This window comes from Mobula hypostoma, chromosome 12 (assembly GCF_963921235.1).
Source record: "Mobula hypostoma chromosome 12, sMobHyp1.1, whole genome shotgun sequence".
Lineage (NCBI taxonomy): Eukaryota > Metazoa > Chordata > Chondrichthyes > Myliobatiformes > Myliobatidae > Mobula > Mobula hypostoma.
Genome location: NC_086108.1, coordinates 70,136,717 through 70,149,854, shown reverse-complemented (window position 1 = coordinate 70,149,854; position 13,138 = coordinate 70,136,717). Strand labels below are relative to the sequence as shown.

The window sequence follows — 13,138 nt, the reverse complement described above, 5'->3', positions numbered from 1 at the left end:
GCATATGATACCGAATTCCTTCCCAACAGAGGAGATAAAACATTTGAGCTATGGATAAAGAAACGTCTTACAACCTACCTCTCATTTATAGATAAAAGAGTATTACAAAGTTTCCAAATCCTGCAGGACAAACATGGCCTAGAACACAATGGCTTTTTTAGGTACCTTCAAGTACGAAACTATGTTAACCAGAGATGTAGATATACAGACCTATCAACAGTAGAATTAGAATTTTTCAAGATTCTGAATTCGGCTTGCAGTTCAATACCTAGTAAATCAGTTTCTCGACTATATAATCCACTCTCCCATGCTAAAAATGTAAATACACTGTATATTAAAGAGAAGTGGGAGAAAGAAGTGGGGTTGGTACTTTCAGAGGAGGCTTGGGGGAAAATCTGCAGCTTTCAATGGTCCTCGACTAATTCTTTGACTTGGAGAGAACATTGTTGGAAAAACATTATGAGATACTTCAAGACCCCATATCGGGAAAAATATAAAGATGCAAACGTGACGTGTTGGAGAAGGTGCAGCTCCAAGGAGGCAAATCATTTTCATATTTTCTGGGATTGCCCTAAATTAAGTCTATATTGGGAAGGTATTCATAGAACATTAGTTAAGGTACCTAGGTCCCAGTTACCTCTGAACTTTGAGACGCTCTATTTGGGGCATGTATTGTTCCTTGAACAGAAGGAAGATATAAAGTTGCTGCAGGCCCTCTTAACGGCAAGTAAGAAATCAATCACTGGAGAGTGGCTAAATCCAATACCACCTACATTAGAAGATTGGCACGAAATTATCTTGGAAATATTTAAAATGGAAAAGTTGACTTACTCCCTGAGAATTCAAATTTTATCAAATCTGGAATAAATGGATTGAATATATAACCCCAATGCGAGCAGACTTTAGATGACTCTCCTAATGATTTATACTGCACTTCTCATCAACACAGTAATATTGCTAACGTAAGCACCCCTAGTCTAAATGTCTTTTTTTTTGTTTTCTTTTGGAAAATAGAGAATTAACACAAGTAAAGGGAAAGATTTGGGAAAGGGATAAAAAATGGAAAAATTAAGTAAATAAGTACATAGGAATTGGATAATTATGTATGTGGGCAGGAGCATGCATGAACAGATTAGGATATAAACACCTAAAATGGTTGTTACATAGGCTTACATACAACATTTTGGACCAGTAGAAATGGTCCAGAAGAGTTATATGGAAACTATTATTACTATTTTTCTTAACAACTAATACCATTACTTAGCCTAATAGTTTAGAATTACCACGGTACATAATTATCTAAGTGTCTAATTTCCTTTTATATCATCTCAATGTGTACTTAAGAATGTATAAATAATTATAGTTTTATACATATAAAAAATGGAAAAGGTTATATGGGTGAAAAAAGTACATGATATTTGTGAATTCCTTATCCAAATAAAAATAAAATTAAAAAAAAAGAATGTAGATTTACAAAATAAATTGGTTCCTCTCCGTGGCTTGCGGCGCATCAGGCAGCAACCTTGCTCTTTCTTTAGCATTTGTTTTTGAGGTTGAGTTGCTAACTCTGCTCAACCCAGCACAGATTGAAAGTGTGCAAGGAGCTGGCCAGATTCAAACCCAGAACCACTCGTCTCAAAGTCCAGTGTTAATGCCACTACACCAATGGCTGGCTTTACAAAGTAAGTAGGCAAGCTGTAAAAGGAGATGATAAATATGAACAAGATTTGACCACAATGCTGCTGAGATACATCTAGGATGCTCTGGGACACATCACCAGGTCTTTCAACATCGCACAGGTGACCAAGCCAGGGTTGATCAGGGCCCAGCTTGTGTCCTAGCAGCATTGGTCCATGGGTCACCTTGATCCATAGCCATCTGAATGCATGCTTGGCATTGGTCCATGGGTCACCTTGATCCATAGCCATCTGAAGGCATGCTTGGCATTGGTCCATGGGTCACCTTGATCCATAGCCATCTGAATGCATGCTTGGCATTGGTCCATGGGTCACCTTGATCCATAGCCATCTGAAGGCATGCTTGGCATTGGTCCATGGGTCACCTTGATCCATAGCCATCTGAATGCATGCTTGGCATTGGTCCATGGGTCACCTTGATCCATAGCCATCTGAAGGCATGCTTGGCATTGGTCCATGGGTCACCTTGATCCATAGCCATCTGAAGGCATGCTTGGCATTGGTCCATGGGTCACCTTGATCCATAGCCATCTGAAGGCATGCTTGGCATTGGTCCATGGGTCACCTTGATCCATAGCCATCTGAAGGCATGCTTGGCAGCCTCTGTGACTGTCCTGATGGCTCTTCTCTTTGCAGCCATCCTAATGCCAAGTAGAAAGTAGATTATGCAGAGCAAGCAGTCAGCAAAACCTGTACACCACACCTCACCTCACCTCACCTCTTTTGGTCGCAACATGCCCTCCACCCTTGTCTCTGGCATTGCTCTACCAGCTCCTGGTATTTGGCTGCCTTATGCTGAACACCTCTTCTATCTGGCCTTCCCAAAGCACCATCAGTTCTACCATGATCAACTCCTTTGAGGTTTCTGACAGCTTTGTGAACAATGTTTGTCATTTAATTTGATCATGGCAGATCTTTCCTTACGCTCCATAAGCCTAGACTTCACTTTAGTCCAAAAAACTATGGAAAATAATACATCTTAAAAACAGTTATATCTTTCTAGCAATGGAATAGTGACCCCTTTGCACAAATCTAATGGTGATGGTAACTCTCCAATATCTCACTAAGAGTAACCATGCATCCAACATGTTGAATAGGCTGTTCCTTGGGTATTATCTCATTTGTGCCTGGTTCTCCTTGATAAACAGTACATTCACATTGATTGACCATCCTGATACTAATTCTCAGTTTGCGCACATTATAGACTTAACTTCCTGTAGCAAAGGGGCACTGAGTTTGCCTTGGCATGTCATAATCACACAAAGTGCAAGTATTATTGTGTATCACATTCTCCACATTGGTCTTTATTGCCCTTTTGTTTCACAGTTGCTTCTGATGTGAAAGAATATTGCAGACTGACATTTGAGACAGCAATTGCAAAATGGTATGCTGCCATCTTGTGGCACAGTGTTGGACACACTCATGGATTTGCCAGAGCATATTTTAACTAAATTTGGACCTGCTTGAGTAAATATCTTGATTTTTGGTTGGGATTAAGGAAGGTTTCAATGGAGGGAGATCAGGGTAATAAATACTGCTTTATATAACCACAGTTAGTGTGATATTATTACAGATCGGGCTCTCGGAGTTCAATTCCAGAGTCCTCTCCAAGAAGTTTGCATGTCCTTCCCATTGGCGTGTGGGTTTTCTCCGGGTGCTCTGTCTTCCTCCAAAGATGTATTGGTTTGGTGGTTAAATGGTCATTGTAAATTGTCCTGTGATTAGGCTAGGGTCTAATTGCTGGGCAGTGTAAATTGTCCTGTGATTAGGCTAGGGTTTAATAGGTGGTTAACTGTTATTGTAAATTGTCCTGTGGTTAGGCTCGGGTTTAATAGGTGGTTTGCTGGGCAGTGTAAATTGTCCTGTGGTTAGGCTAGGGTTTAATAGGTGGTTAACTGTTATTGTAAATTGTCCTGTGATTAGGCTCGGGTCTAATTGCTGGGCAGTGTAAATTGTCCTGTGATTAGGCTAGGGTTTAATAGGTGGTTAACTGTTATTGTAAATTGTCCTGTGGTTAGGCTTGGGTTTAATAGGTGGTTTGCTGGGCAGTGTAAATTGTCCTGTGGTTAGGCTCGGGTTTAATAGGTGGTTTGCTGGGCAGTGTAAATTGTCCTGTAATTAGGCTAGGGTTTAATAGGTGGTTAACTGTCATTGTAAATTGTCCTGTGGTTAGGCTCGGGTTTAATAGGTGGTTTGCTGGGCAGCGTAAATTGTCCTGTAATTAGGCTTGGGTTTAATCGGTGGTTTGCTGGGCAGTGTAAATTGTCCTGTGATTAGGTTAGGGTTTAATAGGTGGTTAACTGTTACTGTAAATGTCCTGTGGTTAGGCTCGGATTTAATAGGTGGTTTGCTGGGCAGTGTAAATTGTCCTGTAATTAGGCTAGGGTTTAATAGGTGGTTAACTGTTATTGTAAATTGTCCTGTGGTTAGGCTCAGGTTTAATAGGTGGTTTGCTGGGCAGTGTAAATTGTCCTGTGATTAGGCTCAGGTCTAATAGCTGGTTTGCTGGGCAGTGTAAATTGTCCTGTAATTAGGCTAGGGTTTAATAGGTGGTTAACTGTTATTGTAAATTGTCCTGTGGTTAGGCTCGGCTTTAATAGGTGGTTTGCTGGGCAGTGTAGCTGGTTGGGCTGGAAGGGTCTGTTCCACACTATATCTCTAAATAAAACACTTTGGTGATATTTTTCTTCTGGTACTTGTTCACTGTAAAACTTGGAGATTTTTTAAAATTTAGAGATGCAGCATGATAACAGGCCTCTTTGGTGGGCCTAACAAGCCTGCGCCGTCTAATTGCACCCCTTTGATCAATAACCAAATAGTCGGTACATCTTTGGAGTGTTGGGGGGAAACTGGAGCAGCTGAAGGAAATCCATGCAGTCCTGGGGAAAAAGTACAAGCTCCTTTCAGGCACCAGTGGGTATTGAACCCTGGTAACTGGCACTGTAAGAGTGTTCTGCGAACTGCCACACTACCGTGTCACCCCTAATTTGGTGTGTACCAAAACAGTTGTCTTTTATGCATTGGAAGTACTTTTATCCTGTGGATTTTGCACCAAAGACTTTCCTTTTCTCTACTGGCTATCAACCTCAATGAAGTATTTTTAAATATAAAGTGTCTAAGGGATTTCTACTACCAAAGTACATGACCATGCATTTTCCAACATTGTATTTCACTTGCCACTTTCTTGCCCATTCTCCTAATCAGTCTATGTCCTGCATCCTACCTGTTTCCTCAACACTACCTGCCACCCTGCCAATCTTCGTATAATCTGCAAAACTGGCAACAAAGCCATCTATTCCATCATCTATATCATTTATATACAGCATAAAAAGAAGTGGTCCCAACACTGACCCCTGCAGAACACCACTAGTCACAGGCAGTCAGCCAGAAAAGTATCCTTTTATTCCCACTTGCTACCTCCTACCAATCAGCCAATGCCCTAACCACGTTCGTAACTTTCCTGTAATACCATGGGCTCTTAACTTGGTAGGCAGTCTCATGTGGCACCTTGAAAAAAGCCTTCTGAAAATCCAAATATACAACATCCACTGCATCCCCTTTATCTATCCTACTTGTAATTTCCTCAAAGAATTCCGACAGGTTTGTCAGGCAGGATTTTCCCTGAAGGAAACCATGCTGACTTTGTACTATCTTGTCCTGTGTCACCAAGTACTCCATCACTTCATCCTTAACAATTGACTTCAACATCTTCCCAACTGTTGAGGTCAGGCTAACTGGTCTATAATTTACTTTCTGCTGCCTTCCTCCTTTCTTAAAGAGTGGAGTAACATTTGCAATTTTCCAGTCCTCTGGCACCATGCCAGAGTCCAATGATTTTTGAAAGATCATTTCTAATGCCACCAAATCTCTACTGCTGCCTCTTTCAGAACCTTAGGGTGCAGTTCATCTGGTCCAGGTGACTTACGTACGTTTAGGTCTTTCAGCTTTTTGAGCACCTTCTCTCCTGTAACAGTAAGGGCACCCACTTCTCTTCCTTCACACACTACAACATCTTGATGTAATTACTATTCCATAGATTTGCTAAGTGGGCCTGCAGGAAAATGAATCTCAGGGTTGTATGTGGTGACCTGTACGTACTCAGATAATAAAATGTACTTTTACCTTTGAATTCCACTGAAGTGGAATAAGGAATGATATAAATCAGATATTTATATCTGGGTATTCTAATTGTTCCTGAACTGGCCAGGCTATTTTGTGTGGTATTTAAAAGACAGTAACATTAGTGAGTCACATAGTGGTTGTACTGGGTAAGGATGACATTGACTTCCCTGAAAGCTATTTGTAACAATCTAGTGCTGCTGCTGTGGTCGCCAGTAGTTGGACTGGCATCTTTTAAACATTCAAAATGACATTTTGCTTTTGTTAGTACCACAGCTGCCATTGTAGATCTTGCCTAAAGTTTAATCAAAATTTTTACTTTTGATCAGTAGATGCAGTGTACATAAATGTAAACTTCGGCAAGAACAGATTTATCAAAGCAAACAACTGTGAGTGCTGGAAAGCTGAAACGTGAACCCAGAATGGTGAAAACGCTTGGGGCTAGACCTCAAATGATTCCTCGATTATAATAATAATTTAAAAAATAAATAAACTCAATGTTCATTTAAGTCATTTGTGTATTACGGGGAGGCAGAGCCTCCAAGAAATACCAGGGGTAATTGATAAGTTCGTAGCCTAAGGTAGAAGGAGTTATTTTTAGAAAACCTAGCACATATATTTTTCAACATAGTGCCCTCCTACATGTACACATGTCCAGCGGTTGTGGAGCATACGGTTCCCTTCTTTCTCGAAGTGCTCCACAGCAGGGGTGATTGATAACTTCGTGGCCTAAGGTAGAAGGAGATCAGTTATTAACTTCAAACTTTCTCCATTGTCACTCAGAGTTGAACTGCACGTGCGTGTAAGGCGAGCCTCTTGGACCTCCAGGTGGTCCGCAGCCGGGGTGATTGATAAGTTCGTAGCTTAGGGTAGAAAGTTATACAGCTCTCGTTACATGCACATGCACTTCAACTCTGAGTGAAAATGAAGAAAGTTTGAGGTTTCTCCTCATCTCTTTCCACCTTAGGCCACGAACTCATCAATCACCCCTGCTGTGGACCACTTTCTGGAGGTCCAAGACGTCGACTTCTACAATGAAGGGATCCGTATGCTCTACGACGGCTGGACGGTGTGTGTAAATGTAGGAAAAATAAATGTGCTAGGTTTTCTAAAATCGACTCCTTCTACCTTAGGCCACGAACTTATCAATCACCCCTCGTATATTAGAAATCGAGAAGCTTCTGCCATGAAAAGAGTGGATGTTGGGCCAGTGTGAACTTTGAAAGGTAAGGATATCAAATTTGAAGCTCTGGAGAGTAACCTCACGGCAATTGTTTAATTATTAATATCCAAGACAATTTAATCATCATGGTTTGGTGTTGGATCCGATATTGAGCGAAGCCTATACGATCAATACTTTAGAAAGCAAGGTCAAAAATTAATACCGTACAGTCCTTGCAACCTGACGTTTCCGACGTGCTTAGAATGAAAAAAAAACGCGCCGTCGTCGAAGGGCGGGGAGACGTTTCTGCTGCCCGTCTGACGTTCTTGTCTGCCTTAGCAGAGCAGCGAGATTCCTGGATCGTGTTGGAATAGTCTAACTGAAGGCAGCAACCACTCACCGTAACCATCTGTTTGAGCCGTTTGCTCTACTGAACTGACCTGGTGGTTTACTGTCCGTGCCTGTCAAACCTTGAATAAGCATTACTTTTGTCTTCTTTTGACTTGTATCCGGGTTTCCCAGTTAATTTAGAAAGCAGAGCAGGTCAGTGCATTATGCGAGCGTCTCAGTTATTGTTGTACCTGTGGAAAAGGCGTGTTTTATTTTCCGATTTCGACGAATTCCACCAGTATAGTTTGTATTTCGAATTTCCCGTCCAGCTGATCTTGATTTTGTTTTCTCTTCTTGGATTGTGAAGAATTTCGTTTTAAACAGTCGTCCTCTTCTGCTAAGTGATATTTCTGCGCGATATCTGGAGAATCACTTTCAGAGAGGGTTTGCTTTGTGCATGAAAATCGCAGCAAATTTGCGATAAGTTTCTTCCACATGCTAAGGCGCATCATCGTGTTGTGCACTCGAATCGCCAATCACACCACAAAACATTTTATTTTGTTTTGAAATACTGACCGGTACTTTCACAAGGCGGTATTTTAAATTGGTGCAAATGGTCAAGTAAGCCGAGGTCTCATAATACCTTTGCGGAATGACACCTGTTCTTTGAGTAAATCCTGGGGTAGCGTAATGTGATGAAATGGGTTAGGTAGTTTATCTACTCGCTACCCGTTACTATTTTGCAGGTAGAAATAAAATAACTGACCTACATTTGCCATCAGGTGAAATTAATTGTTCCATCCAATCCCCAAAGGTACTTAACATCAATCAGTCTTATGCCTTTGTCTTAGAGTGTCTTTTCGTGGATTTAAAGGTAGTGACTGCGAAGATGACTTGGACATTTATTCAAATGTGCGGCTGGTCCTTTGATATCGTGAACAAATCTTGAGGGATTTAAAACAGTGGCAAACTGGGACAATAGATGACGATTTTTTATTATCTTTGTTTTATTTTCAAGGGGATATTACAAAATAGTGACAATTTTCCAATGCCAAACTTCCAGTTCGTGCTATTTCATGGAGAATTTAAGCACTAATGGTAAAATTATCAGCAGCGACTTTTTTTCTTTCAGCCGTCCTCCTGCCAGCAGTCAATACCTGTTGGGTTTGGGCGGCTGGTAGATTCGTTTGGAAAATGTTTAAATTTTGATAATCTAATTTATCTAGCGGCACAGAAGTAATAAAATTTTTTTAAAAAACCGTGAATCCTGAGAGAATAGAAAAGCAATATTGAAACAGGAAAAGAAAGACATTTCCCAACTGTCAAGCTTCAGACCTCTTAGTTATGATATTGCCTTTTCCTTCATCTTTGCTTGTGCTGTTTCAGAGAAATGTTGGTGTTTTTTCACTGTTTGTTTTCTCCTGATAGGTTATCCAGCATGGTTGTGGCAGAAATAGGTAGTATTCCAAATTAAATTATGTGGATAGATATGAGTAATAAGGAAGGATAAAGCACGAAGAAGAATAAGGGAATTATGATTAAAATAGTTTTTTGTATGATGGGCCAAAGCTTGTATGAATCAGAATTTTCCACATGGAGTCATGCACATGTACAGAACCTGTCAGGAGTCTAGACAGGTCATTTGACCCCTCAAACCTGCCCTGTCATTCATTAAGATTCATGGCTGATCTGACTGTAATCTTAACCTTCCTCCAGATTACTCCCAATAAATGTGTCCCTTCACTTACTTGCTAATTATCAAGATCTCAGCCTTAAAATGATCCAAATATTCAGCTTCCATTTTTCTCTAAGGAAGAGTTCTAAAACTCACTCCCCTCTGCCAAACCCAGAGAAAAACAATGTTTTGCCTTTTCACTGACTTAATATGGATGACTCATTATTTTCATACAATGATCACTGATTCTAGAATCTCTCACAAGAACAAACATCTTTTTCACGTGCATGCTATTAAGACCCCGTAGGATCTTGTACTTTTCAGTCTCGTCCTTGTCACTCATCCAGTCTTCAGTGGCTCGACTAAAAAGACAACCATGCCCATTCCAGATTTGTAGGTTTATGTGGAACTGTTTCCAACATATTTGCATACTCTCAACTAAGTGACCAATGCTGTTCACAATACTTGGGGTGTAGCCTCACCATTGCCCCGCATCATGAAAACATAAACCTATTTTCTTTTCTGTTCCTTTCTTAATGCAATGAATGAGAACATTGTACTAGCCTTTTGCAAATCATGCAGTATTTCATTCCCATTCATTTGCATCCCAGGAGCACCAGCCACATAACATGCTTCTTGCCCATATTTTTTTGGCCTAAGTAGACACTTTCATATTTTCCCCACTATACTCCATTTCTCACATGTTTCCCCATCTTCATCTCTTTATAACTTTGGAACCCCAGCGACTAGATTAAATTCTAGGAGACTGGCATTAGTGAATAAGTTGCTAGTGTTTTAAATTTTGACTCTTGTATTTTGACAGCAAATTAAGAAACCCGTTCTCTGTATTTGAATGTGTTTCTAATGACTACACTGGGATATTGGATTTAGCAAGATATATGCCAGAAGCAGTTTCCTTGAATCTGAGTTAAATTCATTCCTGTATAAAAAAAATGTGTAATGGCTTGCTGTGTAGGTATTTCTGATTTTCATTTAAAGTGGAATTAAGTATTTTGAGATTTTAATACTACTATGCAGTACTATAAAACATTTACGATGAAAAACTTACAATTTCTCTTTACAATGAAATATACTGAAAAACGCCGTGGAGTCCTGTGCAAGTTGATTTTATTCACTTAATCCAGGGAATTCCAACCTGACCCCTCAGTTAATGGTAGGGGGCCATGGCATTAAAAAAGTTGGGGACCCCTGACCTAATCTGAAGAATAACTTTGAAGAAATAGTTGGTTGCTGTTTTAGATTGAGTTAAGAACTAGTTGATTGCAACTCCTTTTGGAAATGGAGAACACTCTTTAATCCAACTTGAAAGTTGTTTCCAGTTGAACTGCACTAGATGTAAATGATTTCTAAGGATTATTATAGGCAAAGTATTGTAACAAGAAGTGAACTCATGATATATCTTTGAGCAGGGTAGAATTTTAGAATTCTTTGATTGTTCAATTAGGATTCCTGATGTCCAACAAAAATGATGCCAAGTTGGTCAGCATTAAAGAACCTGGCATCACCGGTAGATAGGGTCATAAAGACAGCATATTTTCTTTCAGAATAAAGGCATTGTGTACATGAATTAAGATATGCTGAAGTTGCACAAGATATTGGTAAGGCTGAATTTCAAATATTCTGTGCAGTTCTGGTCACTTACCTACTAGAAAGATAGCAATAAGCTTGAGAGTTCAGAGAGTGTTTACTTGGTTGGTGCTGGGGTTTGAAGACCTGAATTGCAGAGAATGTTTGAATAGATTAGGGCTTTTTTTTCCTGGAATGCATGGAAATGAGGGGAGACCTTATAGAGGTATACGAAATTATGTGGGGTATAGATCTGGTGAATGCATGTAGGCTTTATCCCCTCAGCTTGGATGAGATGACAACTGGAGGTCATGGGTTTAGGGTGAAAGGTAATATATTTAAGGGGAACCTGAGGAGAAACTTCTTCACTCAGAGGTGGTGCAAGTGTGGAAAGAGCTGCCAACGGAACTGCTGGCTGCAGGATCAATTGTACCATTTAAGGGAGGTATGGGTAGGTACATGGATGGGAAGGTTTTGAAGGGATATGGTCCAGATGCAGGTAGGTGGGACTAGGAAGATGATCAGGTCAGCATGAACTAGATGGGTCAAACAGCCTACTTCTCTGCTGTTATACTTCATTACTCTAATTCTCTGATAACAAACTCGGAAATAAACTAAAATTAAAAAAGACAGTTGGTTGTAACAAACTATATCGTGCTTTGTTTTTTAAAAATTTCTTTATGGGCTTTGTGCATTCAAAATTTGCCTCAGCTATGTACCCTGCTGCACCAATTCAGAAGATAATTAAGAGTTGCCTACATTGGAATGAACCATAGTCACATTATAAACTATAGCAGCTAAGGATGGCAGATTTCCTTCCCTAAAAGACAGTAGCCTCCGGGTCCAACATATTATTCTCCGTAACTTCCACCACCTCCAACGGGATCCCACCACTAAGCACATCTTCCCCCCCCCCCCCGCTTTCCACAGGGATCGCTCCCTACGCAACTCCCTCATCCATTCGTCCCCCCCATCCCTCCCCACTGATCTCCCTCCTGGCACTTATCCTTGTAAGCGGAACAAGTGCTACACATGCCCTTACACTTCCTCCCTTACCACCATTCAGGGCCCCAAACAGTCCTTCCAGGTGAGGCAACACTTCACCTGTGAGTCTGCTGGGGTGATATACTGTGTCCGGTGCTCCCGATGTGGCCTTCTATATATTGGCGAGACCCGACACAGACTGGGAGACCGCTTTGCTGAACATCTACGCTCTGTCCGCCAGAGAAAGCAGGATCTCCCAGTGGCCACACATTTTAATTCCACATCCCATTCCCATTCTGACATGTCTATCCACGGCCTCCTCTACTGTAAAGATGAAGCCACACTCAGGTTGGAGGAACAACACCTTATATTCCGTCTGGGTAGCCTCCAGCCTGATGGCATGAACATCGACTTCTCTAACTTCCGCTAATTCCCCACCTCCCCTTCGTACCCCATCCGTTATTTATTTTTATACACACATTCTTCCTCTCACTCTCCTTTTTCTTCCTCTGTCCCTCTGACTATACCCCTTGCCCATCCTCTGGTTCCCCCCGCCCCTTGTCTTTCTCCCCGGACCTCCTGTCCCATGATCCTCTCATATCCCCTTTGCCAATCACCTGTCCAGCTCTTGGCTCCATCCCTCCCCCTCCTGTCTTCTCCTATCATTTTGGATCTCCCCCTCCCCCTTCCACTTTCAAATCTCTTACTAACTCTTCTTTCAGTTAGTCCTGACGAAGGGTCTCAGCCTGAAACGTTGACCGTACCTCTTCCTAGAGATGCTGCCTGGCCTGCTGCGTTCACCAGCAACTTTGATGTGCGTTGCTTGAATTTCCAGCATCTGCAGTACTCCTGTTGTTAGCAAACCAGTCTGGCAGGTGTAATTATCTGAATTTGCATTTTCCAGTTGTTAAAGTCGGATTCAAACTTGTTTCTGATCAGTCATTCAGGTTGGAGACTTGGACACCATTCTGTAAGTTAATATGCTACTGTACCTCATCAGTTTGCTAAGTATTAATTAATAAGAATTGCTTTACACTGCATGCAACTAAGTGTAGTACTTTACGGGCACTTAGTAGTATTAAAAATATCTTTAAATTGTCTATTTAAACTATTTTTTTTACAATGGAAAAAGCTGCAGAACAACATAGACTCTTCAAAAGTATTAAAACAGTAAGCAGCTTTGGAATTTGCATGTCAAGTTGCACATGCTCAGAAATCTCATGATGTTGTTGGTTTTGTGGCATGAAGATGACAAATAATGATAATTAAGTGCAAATTTTAGGAAAATGCTTACTTAGAATTACAGAGAAAAACAGGCTGTTTTCCAGGCCTGGGTCCAGTGACCCTCTGGACACCAAGATCCCATTGCAGGAACCATGTTAGTTTCTTCTCAGAGTCTCAAATTATTAAAATAATCTTTCTTTGTCATTGAGGTTGTTTTCTTTAAAAGAAGTCCTTGTCTTTGAACAGAAAGTTATAGTGCGTTTTAACTGTGTATTTTTGTAATCGTACAGAAAGACATTTTGTACTTTGAAGATGTCAAAAGCTGGAAGCAAGATAATTGGTCATCTTGCTAAGCTTCTG

The 13,138-nt window shown here is 40.8% G+C and overlaps 1 protein-coding gene across 1 annotated transcript in view; it reads left to right on the top strand.

Moving 5' to 3' along the window:
* Positions 1 to 7,299: 7,299 nt before the first annotated feature.
* LOC134354896 (ras-related protein Rab-3C-like) overlaps positions 7,300 to 13,138 on the top strand; it is a 139,172-nt gene continuing 133,333 nt past the window's right edge. Inside the window, exon 1 of the mRNA XM_063064348.1 lies at positions 7,300 to 7,521. The gene's annotated coding sequence lies outside the window, so the exon portion shown is untranslated. The remainder of the gene's footprint in view (positions 7,522 to 13,138) is intronic.